General features: G+C 44.9%; 1 long non-coding RNA gene across 1 annotated transcript; it reads left to right on the forward strand.

Annotated features, from left to right (window-relative positions):
• Positions 1 to 14: 14 nt before the first annotated feature.
• Positions 15 to 7,082, forward strand: LOC308581759. Its single transcript, XR_014005257.1, has 2 exons — positions 15 to 224; positions 6,461 to 7,082. It is a non-coding gene; the product is annotated as an uncharacterized lncRNA (long non-coding RNA).
• The last annotated feature ends 15,631 nt before the right edge of the window (positions 7,083 to 22,713 follow it).

Below are 22,713 nucleotides of genomic sequence, written 5' to 3' on the forward strand. Positions count from 1 at the left end.
TCCATGCTGTTTAAATATAGCAGATTTAAAGAATAATCCTATGCATGTCAACTCAGAAGCAAATCCCATTGAGTTCACTGGGGCTTGCTCCTAGATAAGCAGTATAGGATTGTAGCCTAAACCAATTTGATTTGCTGTATTTACATATGCATGTGTGTATGTCTTGCTATATACATAAAAATGTAGGTGTCATCACATTCTGCCATTTGCATGGCCACTTAGCTGTCAAGTGTCCCTTAGAATCATAGAATCATAGAATCATAGAATCATAGAGTTGGAAGAGACCACAAGGGCCATCGAGTCCAACCCCCTGCCAAGCAGGAAACACCATCAGAGCACTCCTGACATGTGGTTGTCAAGCCTCTGCTTAAAGACCTCCAAAGTAGGAGACTCCACCACACTCCTTGGCAGCAAATTCCACTGTCGAACAGCTCTTACTGTCAGGAAGTTCTTCCTAATGTTTAGGTGGAATCTTCTTTCTTGTAGTTTGGATCCATTGCTCCGTGTCCGCTTCTCTGGAGCAGCAGAAAACAACCTTTCTCCCTCCTCTATGTGACATCCTTTTATATATTTGAACATGGCTATCATATCACCCCTTAACCTCCTCTTCTCCAGGCTAAACATGCCCAGCTCCCTTAGCCGTTCCTCATAAGGCATCGTTTCCAGGCCTTTGACCATTTTGGTTGCCCTCCTCTGGACACGTTCCAGTTTGTCAGTGTCCTTCTTGAATTGTGGTGCCCAGAACTGGACACAGTACTCCAGGTGTGGTCTGACCAGAGCAGAATACAGTGGCACTATTACTTCCCTTGATCTAGATGCTATACTCCTATTGATGCAGCCCAGAATTGCATTGGCTTTTTTAGCTGCCGCGTCACACTGTTGGCTCATGTCAAGTTTGTGGTCAACCAAGACTCCTAGATCCTTTTCACATGTACTGCTCTCAAGCCAGGTGTCACCCATCTTGTATTTGTGCCTCTCATTTTTTTTGCCCAAGTGCAATACTTTACATTTCTCCCTGTTAAAATTCATTTTGTTTGTTTTTGCCCAGTTCTCTAATCTGTCAAGGTCGTTTTGAAGTGTGATCCTGTCCTCTGGGGTGTTTGCCACCCCTCCCAGTTTGGTGTCATCTGCAAATTTGATCAGGATGCCCTTGAGTCCATCATCCAAGTCGTTGATAAAGATGTTAAATAAGACCGGGCCCAAGACAGAACCCTGTGGCACCCCACTAGTCACTCTTCTCCAGGATGAAGAGGAACCATTGATGAGCACCCTTTGGGTTCGGTCAGTCAGCCAGTTACAAATCCACTGAGTGGTAGCAGAGTCAAGACCGCATTTTACCAGCTTCTTTACAAGAATATCATGGGGCACCTTGTCAAATGCCTTACTGAAATCAAGGTAGGCTATATCCACTGAGTTCCCTTCATCTACCAGGCTTGTAATTCTGTCAAAAAATGAGATCAGGTTAGTCTGACATGACTTATTTTTCAGAAATCCATGCTGACTATTGGTGATCACAGCATTCCTTTCTAGGTGCTCACAGACTGTTTGCTTAATGATCTGCTCCAGAATCTTCCCTGCTATTGATGTCAGACTGACTGGGCGGTAATTATTTGGGTCCTCTCTTTTCCCCTTTTTGAAAATAGGGACAACATTGGCCCTCCTCCAGTCTGCCGGGACTTCGCCTGCTCTCCAGGATTTCTCGAAGATGACTGCCAGTGGTTCTGAGATCACATCTGCCAGTTCTTTTAATACTCTTGGATGCAGTTCATCTGGCCCTGGAGACTTGAATACATCTAAACTAGCCAAATGTTCTTGTACTGTCTCCTTAGTTATTCTGGGCTGTGTTTCCTTTGCTGAATCATTTGCTCCAAATTCTTCAGGTCGGGCATTGTTTTCTTTATCGGAGAAGACTGAGGCAAAGAAGGCATTGAGGAGTTCGGCCCTTTCTGTGTCCCCTGTTTGCATTTCACCATCTTCTCCTCTGAGTGACCCCACTGTTTCTTTGTTCTTCCTTTTGCTACGAACATACCCATAAAAGCCTTTTTTGTTGCTTTTAACCTCTCTAGCAAGCCTGAGTTCATTCTGTGCTTTAGCTTTTCTGACTTTGTGTCTACACGTGCTGGCTATTTGTTTGAATTCCTCTTTGGTGGTTTCCCCCCTTTTCCATTTTTTGTACACATCCTTTTTTAATCTTAATTCAGTTGAAAGTTCTTTAGATAGCCACCCTGGCTTCTTTAGGCACCTTCCATGTTTCCGTCTCATTGGTATTGCCTGACGTTGTGCTTTTACTATCTCCCTCTTAACAAACTCCCAGCCATCATGAACTCCCTTTCCTTTTAGTATTGCTGTCCATGGGATCTCACCCAGCACTTCCCTAAGTTTTATGAAGTCGGCTTTCTTAAAGTCAAGAAATTGAGTCCTAGTATGCTTGGCTGCTCCTTTCCGCTGTATAGTAAACTTCAGAAGAGCATGATCACTCGCGCCTAATGATCCTTCCACTTCTACCCCACTAACCAGATCATCAACATTGGTTAGGACCAGATCTAAAATGGCTGTTCCTCTTGTTGCTTCTCCCACTTTCTGGACAATGAAGTTGTCTGCAAGGCCAGTGAGGAATCTGTTTGACCTTATGCTCTTGGCTGAGTTTGACGTCCAACAAATATCCGGGTAATTGAAGTCCCCCATTACTACTATCTCCCTTCCTTTTGCATGCTTGGCCATCTGTTCCAGGAAGGCATCATCTATGTCCTCCGTTTGGCTTGGGGATCTATAGTAAACTCCCACAATGAGGTCTCTGTTATTCTTCTCTCCCTTAATTTTGACCCAAATGCTCTCACATTGGCTTTGAGGTTCTAAATCTTGGATCTCTTCACAGGTATACACATCCCTGACATATAACACCACTCCTCCTCCTTTCTTGTCTGGTCTGTTTCTCTGAAATAGATTGTATCCCCCCATTATTACATTCCAATCGTGGGACTTATCCCACCAGGTTTCAGTGATGCCTATTATGTCATATTTAGTTTGCTGTACCAAGAGCTCAAGCTCATCTTGTTTATTTCCCATGCTTTGCGCATTAGTGTACAGACATTGAAGTCCATTAATCATTCCCCCGTGTCTCTTATTTAAGGATTTTTTCCTCCCACCACTAGGTCCGCGTGCTGTTTGCTCCATTTGGTCTATGACATTTGGATGATCATCTTCATTAATTGATAGACTCCTACCTTCAGGAGCACTGTCTCCCTCCCCCACATTAGTCAGTTTAAAGCCCTCCTGATGAGGTTTCTGAGATTTTTGGCAAAAACATTCCTCCCAACCGTTGTGAGGTGCAGCCCATCACTTGCCAGAAGTCCATCTTCAAGAAACTGCAGTCCGTGATCTAAGAATCCAAACCGTTCCTGTTTACACCATTTGCGAAGCCAGCTGTTCACTTCCACTATTTTCCCCTCTCTCCCTGGGCCACGTCGTTCAACTGGGAGGACAGACGAGATGACAATTTGTGCATTTAGTTGCTTCAATTTCCTGCCGAGAGCCTCGTAGTCTCTTTTGATCTTCTGGAGGCTATTGCTTGCAGTGTCATTGGTTCCCACATGAACCAAGAGGAAGGGGTATTTGTCAGTGGGTTTTATGATTCCTTGCAGTCGTTCAGTTACATCTTGGATCTTAGCCCCGGGGAGACAGCACACTTCCCGAGACATCTTGTCAGGCCCACAGATCACTGCTTCTGTTCCCCTCAGTAGGGAATCCCCTATCACCACTACACGCCTCCTCTTGGGTTTGGTCGGGGTTCTTCCGTGAGCTGTCCGTTCCAAGGTCGCCTGCACATTCCCTGAGGACTGACTTTGCTGCTCGTCTTCATATACCTGATCGACTGTAATGAGGGAGAGATCCTCAAATGGAGTCTGCTCTTCGTCTTCCATGCTAGGGGAAAGGACCTCAAAGCGATTGTGTATTTCTAAACAATCAGAGTGAACCCTGGGCCTCCTACTTCTTTGAGTCACGTTTCTCCATATATCTGGCTCCTGTGTTGATGAACTAGCCTCCTTCTCAGGGGAGTCCCCTGTCTCCTCCTTGGTGGGGACGGTGTGCTCTGTTGCTTCCAAGAAGAGCTCCAGCTCTCTAATTCTTTGGAGCGTAGCTACACGTTCCTCCAGTTGCTGGACTTTGTCTTTTAAAAGGGCAATCAACATGCAATTGCTGCAGGTGAAGCTGCCTGCAACCTTTGGCAAGATGGCAAACATTGCGCAGGAATCGCAGGCGACTGCAGCTGTTCCCTCCCCTTCCATCTTGAGATCGTGTTGTTGGGGGTGGCTACAGAGGTCCTCCATCATAAAAAGCTTGAAGACAGGACAAATAACTTCGCCCACAAAAAAAAAACCAAGGTCTCCCCCAACAAACGTTTGAGACTAGCTCCCCTAAATCTAAAAGATGGATGTAACTGCACGCGCCGCTAGGCGCGCGCCGCTGCCCTACAAACTCTGATAAGCTCCTCCCACAGCTAATCCCCTGCCTCAACAGAAACCCTGCCCCCTCTGACCTTTACACAGGGAAAAGAGCTAATCAGCCACAAGAAACACACACACAGAAGAAAACCCTTTTTGCTCCTTCTTCAACTGCTGCCCTACGAACTCTGATAAGCTCCTCCCACAGCTAATCCCCTGCCTCAACAGAAACCCTGCCCCCTCTGACCTTTACACAGGGAAAAGAGCTAATCAGCCACAAGAAACACACACACACAAGAAAACCCTTTTTGCTCCTTCTTCAACTGCTGCCCTACAAACTCTGATAACCTCCTCCCACAGCTAATCCCCTGCCTCAACAGAAACCCTGCCCCCTCTGACCTTTACACAGGGAAAAGAGCTAATCAGCCACAAGAAACACACACACACAAGAAAACCCTTTTTGCTCCTTCTTCAACTGCTGCCCTACAAACTCTGATAAGCTCCTCCCACAGCTAATCCCCTGCCTCAACAGAAACCCTGCCCCCTCTGACCTTTACACAGGGAAAACAGCTAATCAGCCACAAGAAACACACACACACACACAAAAACCCTTTTTGCTCCTTCTTCAACTGCTGCCCTACGAACTCTGATAAGCTCCTCCCACAGCTAATCCCCTGCCTCAACAGAAACCCTGCCCCCTCTGACCTTTACACAGGGAAAACAGCTAATCAGCCACAAGAAACACACACACACAAGAAAACCCTTTTTGCTCCTTCTTCAACTGCTGCCCTACAAACTCTGATAAGCTCCTCCCACAGCTAATCCCCTGCCTCAACAGAAACCCTGCCCCCTCTGACCTTTACACAGGGAAAACAGCTAATCAGCCACAAGAAACACACACACACACACAAAAACCCTTTTTGCTCCTTCTTCAACTGCTGCCCTACGAACTCTGATAAGCTCCTCCCACAGCTAATCCCCTGCCTCAACAGAAACCCTGCCCCCTCTGACCTTTACACAGGGAAAACAGCTAATCAGCCACAAGAAACACACACACACACACAAAAACCCTTTTTGCTCCTTCTTCAACTGCTGCCCTACGAACTCTGATAAGCTCCTCCCACAGCTAATCCCCTGCCTCAACAGAAACCCTGCCCCCTCTGACCTTTACACAGGGAAAACAGCTAATCAGCCACAAGAAACACACACACACAAGAAAACCCTTTTTGCTCCTTCTTCAACTGCTGCCCTACAAACTCTGATAAGCTCCTCCCACAGCTAATCCCCTGCCTCAACAGAAACCCTGCCCCCTCTGACCTTTACACAGGGAAAACAGCTAATCAGCCACAAGAAACACACACACACACACAAAAACCCTTTTTGCTCCTTCTTCAACTGCTGCCCTACGAACTCATTTGAGGGGACAAATGAGGGGACAGTCCCTTATTCCAGCGCCATGTCCTGCTGCTGTCCCTTACTGATGGATGTCCCTTAAATGTCCCTTAAATGATGTCCCTTAAATTTAAAAGGAAGCAGTTCCTCTCTCTCCCTCCCTGCCGGCCAGGGAGGAGGGAGGCTCCAACTGTGTTGCTTGGCTGTGTTGCTCACCCAATAAGAAGTCTAAGAACGACTGGGGGGTGGAGCTTGCATGCCTTGTGTGTGGCTAGTTAATGCAAGCTGAGGGGGCTTTTGAATGCTGGACGCCATTTTGTTGCATGTGCTGCTTCAAACTTTGCAGTGCAAAGCCAGGCCAGGGAGCCATCTTAAGTTGAGGCTGCATAGGCCTTGTGGTGCATGTGATTCAGACTCTATTCAGTTGAACCTCTGGTTGCAAAGTTGGTTGGACAGTGTTCTCGAAGCATGAGTTTGACCAGACTGCAGGAGGACAGGAAGACTGGGGTGCCTGGAACAGGTGAGGTTGCAGGTCCCTTATTTTGGCTGCTGGTCCCTTATTTTCAAGGCTGCTGGTCCCTTATTTTCAAATCTGTAAGTTGACAGCTATGCATGGCCAATAGGAGGCCACGGCAACTGCAGCATGAAGAATAGCAGGCAGGCCCAGGCAAACTGTTTAACAGAGGGGGAGCGCCTCCTGCCTCCATCAAATGTGTGTGCAGCAAGGTGGCATATGTTGAGGGGGTGGTTGAGGTGTAAAGGGGGGTGGTTTGGTTAGGTGGAGGGAAAGGACAAAGGCATAGGTGGGGTTGGCGAGCAGAAACAGCAGCACATCCTCCAACATTTCTCAGATGAAAAGAGGGACATTTCTCACTTCCCCCAGATGATCCTCCTCAACCCCCTATTTCTTTTTATTTTTAAATTTTTTATTGGCTTAAGAAAATTATACAGACAGCAAAACGAAGAAGCCTAAATTAACATTGCATTCTACCAATGAGAAATAATAACTATTACAATAATGGAAATACTAAAAATACATTTACTTCCCCTTTTGAACTTCTATTCTGGTTACAATATATTACTATTCTATAAGAATCTATTATATCCTTTGCTGTCCCATATATTATTTTATTTCCCAAATTCAACCTAACCCTCCCCTCCTCCCCACTGCTTCCCTTCACCTGTGTGAGATCTTCCCATCATAATATTTTTTTCTAGTTGCTTTAATAAAATAGAATAACATGAAAACTGTTAAATTATAATTACTTCTTTTGTCCTTACATGCTCAACCCCCCATTTCTGTGTCCCCTCCCCCACAGACCATTTCCTATCAGAAGAATGGCGAGTGCCACTACCACTTCACCAATAGAACACAGCACACACACCTTCCACCATTCTGAGAAAACCCCTTAACCCCAAATTTATTTTATTCTTTGGTAGATTTACAAAAAAGAAAAAAAAACACCCCAATAAATAAATATTAGCAAAGGGGAAGATTAGATGCGGATGTACAAAGTATTTTCCTTTTTTAAAAAAATCAAAACTCCTTGCGCTCTGCTCTGTTCCTCCTTTCTTCCCACCCAGTGCTACCCTACCCTCTGCCTGCCCCTCAAAGCCAGTGCCTCACCCGGGGCTGGGCCCCAGTGGAGGCAACCTGGCCTCCTCCTCACCTGCTCTCCAGCAGCCACTACGAGCCGCCCAAGGAAGGAGGTCAGCAGCAGAGGCCATGGGATGCTCCCACTCAGCCACCACCGCTCAGGTCAAGCACCGGCTCATCCTGCTCCCAAGCTTGGTGGCAACAGCACTGGCAGGGGAAATAGGAACGTTCTGCACTCAAATCAGAAGCTGGGATGGCTTTCATAATTCTGGATCTGTCCCTGGGAAATCAGGACATTTGCAGGGTATGCCCCTAGAATATGTACAAAATTTTCTAACTGCAAAGATACCTGGCTTTCCTAAATTAAACCTGGAGGATAGCTGTTGGCCATGTATGGTTGAAGGCATTCAGATTATGTGTTAAATTTATATCATATTATTATATGTGGAAGAATTGTGGTCATAGCAGTTTAGAGTACCCTGAGGTCAGCAATTAGAACCAGGGAGATGTGTGGCGTTAATTTAAAAGCACTATGCCACCCCACCCCCCAGCATATAGAAACAAAGAACTTGGCTTCAGCGCTGTCATTCGGTCACAATCCTCAGCCCTATTGCGCAGGAGGGGAAAGTTTCAAGTGGGTAGGGAGAGAAAAAAAGGTCATCTGTATGTGCTAAAATGTTCTGCAAGACTCCCTGTTCCAGACTGGTTGAAGCCCTACGTAGGAACACTCCTGTTGGAGGCTGGGGATGCACTGTAACATTTAGTTACAGGTTCCCACTTCTTCAAAAGAATGACCGTGTCTTCTGCCCATCCATGCTGTTTTCCCTTCCCTAACTTTTAGCCCATGATCTAGCACAAGACAGTCACAGGACTATGAGACCTACCGTCGTTTAGTTGCAACAAACTGCCTTCCTTATTCATCCATCGAAGCCAAATGTTTTCACCGTTCATGAGGGAATTTCATACACCTTAGTGCTGTTAACTGAATGCAGTAGGTTACAACAAAGCTATGAAGAGTTGTGAGATTGCGTTAGAAGATTCTGACGGATAGGAAAGGAGAACAAAGCTACCTTTGAAGTTATGCTGCATATTGCTTTAAGAGATTGGGAGAGAGGCAGCTGGCTCTATTCCACACTATGTCCAGCTGTATGTATTGGAAGGTTCTGGGGATCATCAGCTGATGTTTTTGTTGTGTGCAGTTAAAGCAGCATGACCAGAGGTCAGTTCTTAGCTGGCTAAATGGATTTGCTAAACTTAACTGTGAATAGACTTCTTATTACACTAAAAGAGACTGAGCAGGAGAGCGGGGAAAGCTTTGCAGGGTTATAGCTTGATGAGGAAAGGTTCATCTGTATTTATTAGATATACATTTCCTTAGAGAAGATATTTGCCTTTAATCTATGTTGGGGCACTTTATGAAATATCAGTGTCACACAGACACAAATGTATCTTAATGCTGTTGGTACAATAAACTAGAATAGGGCTGGGGAGTCTGTGATGCCAGGGGTGAACGAAGGCTAACCAACACCCGGGGCGGGGCAAACTGCCAGTTGCGCACGCGTTGCGCCGCTACGTACGACGCATGTGTGGCGTCGCTATGTACAGCACATGCGTGTGACACCACACATGCATTGTACACAGTGGTTTGCCGCCGCCACCCGAGCAATGTATGGACGGTGGCGGGATCCTCTGCTCGTGGCTGCAGTGGCAGTGGAGGGATCCTCTGCTTGTAGCTGTAGTGGCGATGGAGAGATCCCACCACCGTCTGTTCGGTGCTCAGGCAGTGCTGGCGGCAAACCGTTATGTACAGTGCATGTGCGGCGTCGCTACGTACAGTGCATGTGTGTGACACCACGCATGCGTTGTACATAGTGGTTTGCCGCCGGCGCCACTCGAACACTGTACGGACAGTGGCAGGATCCTCTGCTTGCGGTTGCAGCCGTGAATGGAGGATCCTCCACATGCGGCTGCGTGGGTGCGAGGGCTGCTTGCGCCGCAGCGCCCAGGAGCGGCAGGGTGAGCACCCCACGGGGTGCCTTCTTGTCACCCCTCCAGACATGGCATCCAGGGCGCACCGCCCCCCCCCCGCCCCCTTGCGACGCCACTGTGTAATACTGCAGGTGTTGTTGGACTTCAGTTCCTGTCATCTCTGACCATTGATCATGCTGGCAGGGTCTGATGGGAGCTGTAGTCCAGCAACATCTGGAGGGCCACAGGTTCACCATCTCTTAACTAGAGTAAACATTTCTAAGGAGAAGATTGAAGTATTGCAGTAACAGCCCTTCAGGAACTGATTACATACAACATTGCAATGCACCAGCCTCCGGTGATCAATGGAAAGTCCCAGGACAAAGTCTGAGGGACTTTTTCTTCATAACGTTTCAAGTCTAACCAGCATGAGACAAAAAGCAACTAGTTATGTTTCATCACTGTGCCACTGCCACAAACAAACATAATTCAAGGAAATAAATTGGTGATTATGCTCTTATGCAACCCTGAAAATCACTACATTTTTAGGATTACTCATCTCTGGTACAGCTGTGTAGTCACACATTCTCACACTGTTAATATATTAAAATCAGTAAAAATGTGTTCTGTAGCTCTTATAGTCTGATTTGGTTAAATAGACAATATATTGGTGTATGACATTTTTAAAAAGTAAGTCAATCAAACATATATAAAGAAAGTAGGGTTGTAATTTTTTCTTGATTTGAGGGGTTTTTTACAATCAAGCAGTGTATAAATTTAATGAAATACATAAAATAAAGTTAGAAAACAAAATGTGAAGGCAGCATTCAAGTCTTAGAATTAGGCAGATACAGAGGTGCAGCTGTTGCAAAGGACACTTGGTTACTTAATCACTGCTGCTAAGCCATCAGAAGGAAGGAATGTGAGGGATTTCCTGTATCTTCCCTGCTGAAGTGATTGATTCTCTTCTAACAAGAACAACTTGTAGCGAGACATGCAGGTACATGAACAAAGTGAATGTTGGCTTATGCCTTTAATAGCTGTGTGGCTGATATAAATTAAACATAGTAAGCCTTTTCTAGTATGGAAAAACTCTTATGGGGAATTGGCATTCCTGTTCTTTCAGACATCTTATTACTTATGTGTGGCCCCTGAATTACTTTTGAATCCTATACTTCAACAGAACAGCTTGTAACATTCTGAAGGCTGGGTCTTGGAACTGAACTAGTTTGTTTTGTAAAATGATGAATTTGGGCTGGTTCCTTTTAAAAATGATTTCTCAGACACTGGGTTCGCTGAATCGATACTTTAAAATAGCAAGATATGAAGGAAAAGGCAACTATCACTGGGTGTAATTAAATTACGAGTGCATGCGTAACTTCTAGCCTAGAATCTGCTCTAATGAGCTCTTTCATCACAACTGGCCTCCAAAAATGAAGAAGATCTATTAGTAATCACTTATGTTTTCTTCTGTGCACAATTACTTGACCCAGTTTTATTGACTGCAGCTGAGTAACTGTTCTTTCACTTATCCCACTGCCACCATAATGTCTGAGTCACAGTGCATGCTGTTGATTTCCACATTCTTTTCACTGCAGTCAACTTGGAGTATCACTAATAAGACCATTAATTACTTGTAATCATGGTCAATGAGAGGCTGATATTTTCAGGTCATGAACCTAAGACTTCCAACACATCAGCTATATGGGAATGAAGGTCAGATTAGTCATTTTTTTCCAGCACAGTCTTTTCCATATATATCTATATATCTATCTATATATCTATATCTATATCTATATCTATATCTATATCTATATCTATATCTATCTATCTATCTATCTATCTATCTATCTATATATATATGCGCTCACTGAGTGCTCACTGGAAGGACAGGTCCTGAAGCTGAGGCCCCAATACTTTGGCCACCTCATGAGAAGAGAAGACTCCCTGGAAAAGACCCTGATGTTGGGAAAGATGGAGGGCACAAGGAGAAGGGGACGACAGAGGACAGGATGGTAGGACAGTGTTCTCGAAGCTACTAACATGAGTTTGACCAAGCTGCGGGAGGCAGTGGAAGACAGGAGTGCCTGGCATGCTTTGGTCCATGGGGTCACGAAGGGTCGGACACGACTAAACAACAACATATATAAACACACACACACACACACACACACACACACACACACACACACACACATATATATATATATATTTGCTTTCGTAGATTTTCACGGGTACAGGAATGTAGGTTTTGGTGTCTTCGGGTGTCTTCCCGTGTAAGAGTTGGGGTGTCTAGGCGACGTTTCGACGAGGTCTCACTCGTCATCTTCAGGCTGGTGCTTTCGGCTTCTTGTTACTAGAACAGAGCAGGATCTCAGTGTTTGAGTTCCTATAAATACTGTTGAGGGGGTGTGGTGTATAGCCTCCAACGTTCTGGGCAGATAGGAAGTTCCTAGGTTAATGTGCCTTTTCTTCTTTTGTTCATTAATTAATGAACAAAAGAAGAAAAGGCACATTAACCTAGGAACTTCCTATCTGCCCAGAACGTTGGAGGCTATACACCACACCCCCTCAACAGTATTTATAGGAACTCAAACACTGAGATCCTGCTCTGTTCTAGTAACAAGAAGCCGAAAGCACCAGCCTGAAGATGACGAGTGAGACCTCGTCGAAACGTCGCCTAGACACCCCAACTCTTACACGGGAAGACACCCGAAGACACCAAAACCTACATATATATATATATATATATATATATATATATATATATATATATATATATATGTTTAGTCTTTTAGTCGTGTCCGACTCTTCGTGACACACACATGCACGAACATGAAATTTATTCCCTGTTTAGGGAAGTTTTTAATATTTAATGCTGTATTGTTTTTAACACTTGATTGGAAGCCGCCCAGAGTGGCTGGGAAATAATAAATTATTATTATTATTAATTACGGTCAGAGACCAGCTTGTGAAACACAAATGGAACTACAATCCCAAAAGCAAAACAAACATTTAAAACAACATACAACAATGGATTTTAAGTTTTAAAATGTGGTAGGCATATAAACACATAAAAACTTTAAGATAGACTACCATAGAGAAATGACCCAGAGTTGCCCGTAGATTCGAGTTTGGAAATTTTCTTAACAAACTATATTGAATCGGGGGGGGGGGTGGTCTGTGCCTACAGATCTGTGCGCAGTTGCCTAACAGGAGAAGATAGAACTTTTGCTTTACTTGCAGGTCAGCAAGCCTCACCAGCAGGGGGTCAATGGTTTCTCTATGTGCCTCATCGTAAAAGGGACATCTAAAAAATATGTGTTCGGGGCTTCCTATATCCCCCAATGGACAGGTGCAAATTCTCTGGTCATATTGGACTTTTTTAAAGGATCCTTCCAAGACCAGCGAGGGCAGAGCCAAGCTTCTGGCAAGTGTAAAAGCCCTTCTTGCATTTTTGGATACAAGAAAAAATAGATATGCTGCCAGTGCAGCTAATATACCGGTATATATATATATATATATATATATATATATATATATATATATGTATGTGTATGTGTGTGTGTGTGTGTATCCATAAGATTTATGCAGCGCTTGATTGTAAAAAAACAACAACCCACAACCAAAACAAAAAAACACACACAAGAAAATAAAGAAGATTGTACAGTCCTATTTTAAAACGTACAAAAGTTAAAATACAAAAACAGATTCAAATTCCCTCAAATTTCTAAGCATCTGGGTAGGTTTGTCTAAGCAGGAATGTTTTCAGCAGACACCAGAAAGAGTACAGTGAAGGTGCCTACTTGATCTCAGTAGGGCGGGAGCTACAAAGGATTGGTACTGCCACACTAACCTATCTCCCCTGTCTCCCACTTCCACTGGATGACACAGCTTCTTGCTTTCATGTTCCTCCAGTGGGCAAGGAGGCAAGCCATTCTCCTGTACCAAAGAACCACTCGCTGCCACGGTGGGGCAAGTAAGAGAAGAGAAGCAGCACTGCGGGCCTCCCCCACCAAAAGAAAAGTTTGTAAGCTTCTGTAAGGGTCCCCCTGCTTCTTCACATTTCAAAAACTGTGTGTGGAACAGGAAGAACATGGGTAGGCAAACTAAGGGGGCTGGATCTGGCCCAATCACCTTCTAAATCCCGCCTGCGGATGGTCTGAGAATCAGCGTGTTTTTACATGAGTCGAATGTGTGCTTTTATTTAAAATGCATCTCTGGGTTATTTGTGGGGCACAGGAATTCATTCATCCCCCCCCCCCACACAAAAATATTCCGGCCCCCCACAAGTTCTGAGGGACAGTGGACCCTGCTGAAAAGGTTTGCTGACCCCTGAGGAAGAAGGTTCCTGAGAAAGTTGTGCCTGCCATACCTGTAGCTGACGTCCATCCAAAGGCTTTCTCAGAAGGAATGTGGTGAGATTCCTCTTGCAATCTCGCCACTGCAATAACTGCAGCCTGCAGCCACTGTGACTACATGTGGCATCTGAGGCAGGGCATCCAAGTACAGTTCCTGACATCCCTTGCACTGCACATCTTTAGGTATAATATGATCTGCTTTAGCTATGCCAAGAATGGAAAAGAGTTGCGCTAGATGTTGCTTCAGGCCATTTCATCGCTGTGGTTTTATTATCCCTTGACTCTCCCTACGGCCACCCCTGTAAGCCTACCTTCCTCTGGAAAGTCGCTTCAGAGTTGTTCTTTCTGCCACCAGATTTATTATTTGCTGGTTTTATTAATTTGCAAAATTTCCTACCCAGCCAACATTAAGAGACGATATCATGGCTGTTAACAGTATAGAATCAGGAATGAATTACAACTGTAAAACAAATGCAAAACGCATCAGAAATCTGTAGATCAGATTTATATGTCACCCTTCAGGGAGAGTCTGGGTGAACAGGTGTGTTTTAAACAAGCACCTAAATGCCAGGACTATAGGCACTTATCTGATTTTCATTGGAACAGCATCCCAAAGGGGAGGTGCAACCACACTAAAGACCCTGTTTTTAGTGGACCTAAGACAAACTTCAAGAGCAGTACTACTAAGAGTGACTTTCCCAAGGCTCAAAGTGATCTGGCAGGGATATACTGGGTAAGGCGTTCCTGAAGGTAACCATATTTTAACTGCTGCATTTCATAGAATATGAGTACAGTGGTACCTTGGGTTGCAGACGCTTCAGGTTACAGACGCTTCAGGTTACAGGCTCCGCTAACCCAGAAATAGTACCTCGGGTTAAGAACTTTGCTTCAGGATGAGAACAGAAATCGCACAATGGCGGTGTGGCAGCAGCAGGAGGCCCCATTAGCTAAAGTGGTACCTCAGGTTAAGAACAGTTTCAGGTTAAGAGTGGACCTCCAGAACGAATTAAGTTATTAACCTGAGGTACCACTGTATATTCTTATAGACTTATAGAGTTGGAAGGACCATGAGGGATATCTAGCCCATTCCCTTGCAATGCTGGAATCTTTTGCCCCACATGGGGCTCGAACCTACTTTATACAAATGGGTAGCTTTGCAATACTACATAATTCTTATACAGTGGTACCTCGGATTAAGTACTTAATTCGTTCCGGAGGTCTGTTCTTAACCTGGAACTGTTCTTAACCTGAAGCACTACTTTAGCTAATGGGGCCTCCTGCTGCCGCTGCACCGCCGGAGCCCGATTTCTGTTCTTATCCTGAAGCAAATTTCTTAACCTGAAGCACTATTTCTGGGTTAGCGGAGTCCGTAACCTGAAGCGTATGTAACCTGAAGCATATGTAACCCGAGGTACCACTGTACACAGTTTTTGTTACAAAGATATCAATGGGAAAAAAGGAAACTGTATGGAACCGAGTAATGAGAGATTTTGTGCTGTGTGGTGCGTTCCGGTTTTTGACTTGTTTTTATCTGAACTTCTTGGGGAAATACAGTGGTTCCTTGGTTTTCAAATGTCTCGGAAGTCAAATGTTTTGGTTTTCGAACGCCAAAAACCCTGAAGTAAATGCTTCTGTTTTCAAACAAGCGTCGGAAGTTGAACTAGCTATGTGGCTTCCATTGAGTGCAAAATCCAGAGGCGTAGGTGTCAGCTATTGAGGTTTCGGTTTTCTAATGTTTTGGAACTCGAACGGTCTTCCAGAATGGGTTACGTTAGAAAACCGAGGTATCACTGTAAAACTTTCTTGAAGGTGATCTTTGTTGTTCATTGCTGGGGGGGGGGGAATTGGATAAAGTTAAGGCTGGACCTTTCAACGAATCATTGACCTAAATTGCACTTTAATGCACATACCGTGCTGTCCACACCACCTACGTGTCTCCAGGAATACTGCTAAATAACAAGCACTAAACGTTTAGTCATTTCCTGCATCACGTTTGCAAGGCGTGCTTGACGCGATTAACATATGTAAGTGCACTGCAGTTCAAACAGTTGGTTTCCATATCAGCAGCTGTTTGGCTCAATCTCCTTTTGGGAAGGGTGCCATAAGGAACATTTCAGAGAACCTCAGGTCAACATTTTGGTTTGCTTTCCTGAGAATTCTCAGCCATGGTGACTCAGTACCACTGAAAGTGTTTTTCTTTTTCTTTCTTTTTTTTAAAAAAGAGAGACGTCTAAGTCTTACCTAATGTCTGCTTTGCAGGGAATTACAAAGAATTTGCATATGCAATGCCTGGAATAGGGGAGACCCAACACAGCATAATTCCACCCTTCGTGTATTACTGTTATCTCACTTACCTGAAATATTTTACAGTCATACCTCAGGTTAAATGTGCTTCAGGTTGAGCATTTTCAGGTTATGCTCTGCAGCAATCCAGAAGTAATGGAGTGTGTTGCTTCCAGGTTTTGTCGCTCGCACATGCACAGATGCTCAAAATGATGTCACGCACATGTGCGGAAGCGGCGAATCACGACCCGTGCAGACGCGGATTGCATTCGCTTCAGGATGCGAAACGGGGCTCAGGAACGGATCCCATTCGCATCCAGAGGTACCACTGTATTTGAATTCATGGGTGGCCCCATCATCCCCATGCCACAATGTGTGACTAGCATTGCGGTTTATCGAAATATGCTTGGATTATCTCGCTATGCATACGCATTTCACAAAGACCCAAACTCAGAACCAATTTTCTAAGTACAGGCAAGGAACTGCCCTGTTTTTTCTACAACCCCCCTGCCCATTTTGCATGAGATTCTGAGGGATGGCCAGCATGAACTGAGAGTATTCAAGCACATATTTAAAACTCTACAGCAGGTGTGGGGGACATTTGGTCCTTCAGATCTTGCTGAACTACAACTCCATTGCCCCTGCCCTTTGGCCATGCTTGCAAGGGCTGATGGGAGTTGTAGTTCAGCAACATCTGGAGGGCCAAAGGTTCCTCACAATTGTGAGGAAGTTGCAGGAGGGCAGGATTTGGAGTTGGGAATTGGCAATAAGGGGAAAATTAATTATTCCTTCTGCCTGCTGCCTTTCCACTCCCAATCACACATCCCCAATCAACACTCAGAATCTGGCCAGAAGAAGTACATGTATTCTTCTTTTGGTAGATCTGAAACTCACCCGGGAGCTTATCATTTTCTGCAGGAGGCTTTGAGAGAAACCTTTAAAAGAAACAGGGAGAAGCAAGATGTGGCAAGAAGGGTTCTGTGATCAGGTCTCCTGCAGTAGTAGTTGTTGTTCTAATGGAAAATAGAGCTGTATTCACCCCACCCCAGTTTGGATTGGGGCTGCAACAGATCAGGAGGGTTGGTTTAACTCCCCAACAATTTTATCTTAAATAAATCTCAATTGTGCTCTGCCTACCATCAACCTGCACTGCTATTTCCCTGTGGAGCCAGACATACAGGTAGTCAAACCTATTCAATATTTGCATGTTTTGATCCAGGAAGCAAATAGTTCCAGGACAGTAAAGCATATCCACCAACACGTCACAATGAAAAACACCATCTTCAAGGATCGCACTCCCATACAACTCACGTGACTAGCATGAGATCACAGACCTGGGAAGAAAAACAGTTTTGTGGCACAGCACCCAAAAACGTGCATTTTGGGGAGCTGCAGGAAAGACAAAATTGCAGTGTGAAATTGTGCAAGATCACAGCAGCCAAAATGGCCACCATGATCTCATGGGGGGAAAATGGGATGCCCCAGTTTTTCCAGAACAGTTGAGGAGTATAGTAACGTGGGTTAGAAAAATGGCTCTAGGTGAAAGCTTTAGCTACCACCCCTTCTATGCCAGAGCCCCAACCTGAATCACAGCCCCCAAGATTTGCATTTATTTATCCACAGGAAAACCTACGGGAGATCCAATAATAGCATTTGGCCTTTATGGGTTAGTCACATGAGAAAATGATACCATCAGTTTTATAATCAATGGAAATGAAAACCAAGAAGCTCACAGCAAGATCAGAACTCTCTTTCCATCTTCAAAAATGCTTCCTTTTACATACAAAAGTATTGAAGAAATAAAAGCCTCTCTCTCTCTCGCTTTACTTCTTCCATGTAATTTGAGCATTAGGGCACTTCCAGATGGCTGCTTCTTTTGAGTGGGATTCAATTACATGCCAGCTAGTTCAGGTTGTGCAAAGAAAGTTGGTGTGGTGCTCTTGCGCCCACTTCCTGCTCCTAGGAAAGGGACAGGAAAGTGATTGATTAAGGCTATAACCTCCCCACAAACAAATGAGAATGAATGCTCCACCTGGAAGTGACCTAAGCTGCACCTTGTGTTTGATTTCATCTCAGAGGAACTTGGGAATTGTCTTGCTGGAGTGACCAAGAGGAGCCATTCTGACAACTCTGGTGGCTTGTCTCTAGCAAGGTGCAAAGGCAAGATTGTCTCTTGTCTGTCTCCAGCATTTGGCATTCAGAGGTCATCTGCTTCTGTATAATTAGGCTGGCCCATCTCCTCACAACTGATAATCTGGAGCTTTCCCTAAGTACCGTATTTTTTGCTCTATAAGACTCACCTTTTCCCTCCTAAAAAGTAAGGGGAAATGTGTGTGTATCTTATGGAGCGAATGCAAGCTGCGCAGCTATCCCAGAAGCCAGAACAGCAAGAGGGATTGCTGCTTTCACTGCACAGCGATCCCTCTTGCTGTTCTGGCTTCTGAGATTCAGAATATTTTTTTTCTTGTTTTCCTCCTCCAAAAACTAGGTGCGTCTTGTGGTCTGGTGCGTCTTATAGAGCGAAAAATACAGTATCTTGTGTTTGGAGCATCAGAACTGGCACCAATTCAGAAAGCAACTCATTAGCAGCTTGAGGCTACAGCACCCTGAGTTATGCTGCAACTCATATTGACTCCTCATTATTGCATTGCTAAGGAATTCCCCAACCCGCTTTCCATCACTCAGATGCCTGGGACAGGGTTCATACAACTCAGGCATTTTTAGGGAGCAATTCTGCACGCAAGAAACTGGCATAAAGCAAGCTGGCGTAAATTAAGCTGACGTAAAGTTTCACCAGATCGAAATGCCGTTCAGGTCCAAACCCTAAGCCTTGCAGAGGGAAAACAAGCCTTTATTTGTTTGAGTGACGCCACCCTTAATTTGCACTTGATTGCCAGGTCATGTGACCAAGTTGAATGGGTTTAGGATCCAGTATAAGTCCCCTCCCATCTAGTCCCAACCCCACCACACCCTTTTTTCAAGGTTCAGACAGGATTAAAATCTACCAGGTTCAGCTCAGCTGGCTGGGTCCCAGCTGAGGAGGGAGATTCGCCTGTGTATCTCTGGCTGAGCTGAGGATGCAGGACTTAAGCCAGCACAGCTCGGCTGCACCAGGAACTTCCTGACTCAGCCAGGGATCCACTGGATGCTAACCCACTCATCCCAGAGGATCTTGCTACAGGATTGCTCCCTAAATCTCACCTGGGGACATGAATATGGATGAGAAGGAGGGCATCCACTTTTGCTTCCGCCAGCTTGATTACTCTGTTGCCTGGTACAGCCCTGTGAAGTGTACAGGTGACTCTTCCTGATGTATATTTTTGGACTGTAGTACAGGCTTACATAACCGTGTGCGTCTGCTGTGCCAAACTGCATCATCGCCAGTTTCAATTAATGGGGAGAACAAGCAGAAACCTCACAGCTCTTGTAAGAGTGTGTGCTCTGGGAGACCTTGCGTGGCTGCATTGTATAAGCCTTCCTCTTAAAAAGCATATGGCTGTTTTGAGTGCAGAGCATGAGTCAACAGCACAGCTAGACTTGTAACGTGGGAGTCACACCTCCTCCTGGCTGCAGAATTAGCTGGAGAAGCAGAAGGTTAACCGGAACAGAGTGAAGACTGAAGAAGCCTGAAAAGGTTAGGGATAGGTTTGGATTTAGCTGGCAAAACTTAACAAAGGATTAAAAAGCACATATGATCAGAGATACCGCCTCCCCCTCAGAACTGGTCAATCCAAGCAGAAGAGAAAAACAGATCAAGAACAACTGAGACTGCAAACTCCTATATTCACTGGCCAGGGATTAAACCCCATTTTAACACAATGAGTTTTACTTCTGAGTAGACAATAAGTGGCATTAATAGTGGATATGTGCATCCTTCAAAGATACATCTGTCAGAAAGATAAACACTGTTGCTTAAGAAGAAATCTTATTGTAGTCTCGAACAACTCTTTAGCTTGTCTTTGAAAAGGACTAATGAAAAGTCACTTGACTAAAAAGCAAATGCATGGTGGAAACTTCAGGGTCTCTGGGAAACATGAATTGGATTTCTTTCATTTCGCTTTTTAAGATACAGATAGGTAGCCGTGTTGGTCTGCCATAGTCAAAATAAAAAAATTCCTTCCAGTAGCACCTTAAAGTTAGTTCTTGGTATGAGCTTTCGTGTGCATGCACTTTTTAAGATGGTGGACTAGCTCCAAAACGGGATTTGATGTACAGTGGTACCTCAGGTTAAGTACTTAATTCGTTCCGGAGGTCCGTTCTTAACCTGAAACTGTTCTTAACCTGAAGCACCACTTTAGCTAATGGGGCCTCCTGCTGCTGCCGCACCACCGGAGCATGATTTGTGTTCTCATCCTGAAGCACAGTTCTTTACCTGAAGCACTATTTCTGGGTTAGCAGAGTCTGTAACCTGAAGCGTATGTAACCTGAAGCATATGTAACCCGATGTACCACTGTAAACTGGTTGGATTGTGTGGCGGGTGATGAATTAGAAGCAGATGGAGTACTGTCTCATTCTGCAAGATTCCTATGCTTTATTGTCAGTTTATAATCTGATTTTATAGTCTAGAATCGAGAAGAACCTATTCCCCCCCCCCCCCAAGATTTCCTCATTGGGCATTTTGGTAGGCAAGTAATAGTTTTGATTCCAACCACCCATTGATTGTATAATTAAATGTGGTTGAACATTTTTTGAATCACGTGGTTGCAGCCTGCCACAGACACCCCCTGATATGAATTGAGGCCACGACACAGTGGGAAGGAGCCACTGCACTGTGGTCCTGATCCAGATTGTGTGCTTCCTCTCAGCTGCTTTGTTTGCTTTTTTCAAACAGGCACAGCCAGCAACAAGCATGAGATCTGAAAAATGTTCTCTGTTTTTACCCCGTTAGTGACGGAATGAGCAGTTTCATAATGCTGTGTTACTTAAGGACTGAGTCAGACCACCGAGCTCCCTGCCCTGTCTCAGACATTGGCCAAGATGAATAGAGAAAGAGAGAGAAACATTTGTATGGACTGAATCCTTGCCTTTGTGTTGTTTTCTATCCAGTGCCGGATTTACGTATAAGCTAAACAAGCTATAGCTAAGGGCCCCACTCTCTTGGGGGCCCCCAAAAAAATTAAAGGAAAAAAACCCTGGATGTGCATTTCCAAAATATAAGATAAAAAACAAATAAAATAAAACCTACATACAGCAACAGTGTTTTGTGTTGTGTAGGCGCCTATGATGTAAATAATGGGCCCCGCCTGCTAGCCTTTTGTTATGCGCAAATGGCTTTAGATACCTATTAGGTCCATAAATTACCATATAACACATATTCAACACAAAAGCAGCAACAATTTGTTGTTGACAAAGGACAGCTGGACATATAAAGGGCCCCATTACCTTCAGTAGCTTAGAGCCTCATCAAACCTAAATCTGGCCCTGTTCCTATCCGATAAAGACTCAAGAGTTTATATATTTGCTTGCAAAAGGCTCGGTGTTCATTTCCTGGCTCTCCAGTTTTAAGAAAACTGATCTTAGGTAGCTGTTGGCATCCATCTGTCAGGGGAGACAATGGAGGATTGAGTCAAACTATTGGAAGGTTACAGTGCCTACTGTGGCTGTAAAGACAGATGTGGGAGGGACATGTTTTGTTGCAGCTGGGGCAGATGAAGGCATCTGATTGTGCTGCTACAGATGCACCATGGTGTCTCTTTTTTCTGCATGCCTCCCAGTGGTCATTTCTCCTCTGGTCACTGCTATGGGTACATGACTTGACTGCCGATCTCTAGGCACTGTGGTCATCTTAGGTAGCAGGCAATAGGAAAGACCTCTGTCTGAGACGCTGAATAACAGCTGCCAGCCAGAGTAGCTCCTGAGTGTCTGACCTGCCCCACTATGCCCAGTCATTGGCCATGCTGCCTACCCCAGGTTGCTTGTCCCCGGAGTAGACAACACTGGTATAGGCAACAATTCAACCTTGGTCTGGAGCAGCTTCCTGTGAATGTTACCTCTTAAAAAGAATAAGGTAAAGGGTAAAGGGACCCCTGACCATTAGGTCCAGTCGTGGACAACTCTGGGGTTGCGGCGCTCATCTCGCTTTATTGGCCGAGGGAGCTGGCGTACAGCATGACTAAGCCACTTCTGGCGAACCAGAGCAGCGCATGGAAACACTGTTTACCTTCCTGCCGGAGAGGTACCTATTTATCTACTTGCACTTTGACGTGCTTTGGAACTGCTAGGTTGGCAGGAGCTGGGACCGAGCAACGGGAGCTCACCCCGTCACGGGGATTCGAACCATCAACCTTCTGATTGGCAAGTCCTAGGCTCTTTGGTTTAAACCACAGTGCCACTGGCATCCCCTTAAAAAGAATAATAATCTATAAATATTGTCTACCTTCTCGCCATCTCCTGGCAATTATTTCTGCGTGTCCACCAGGTGAGGTGTGAAAAAGAGCTTCCTCTTGTGTGTGATCAACTTATGACATGATATTCCTTCTGGCATTAAAAAGAAGGAGGGAAGAGGAGCTTCACTTTCAGCCAGCACATGGCATGCAGGCGTCGGAAGAAATAAAGGATGCTTCATCATCTATTCTGAATGGCTTCAGATCCATGCAGAAATCCAGAGGAGCAATACTTTGGTGATAGAGTCACAAGATGTGGGCTGCTGAAAGGTTTCAGTTCCCACTG

This window comes from Podarcis bocagei (genome assembly GCF_964188305.1).
Source record: "Podarcis bocagei genome assembly, chromosome: 2".
Classification (NCBI taxonomy): Eukaryota; Metazoa; Chordata; class Lepidosauria; order Squamata; family Lacertidae; genus Podarcis; species Podarcis bocagei.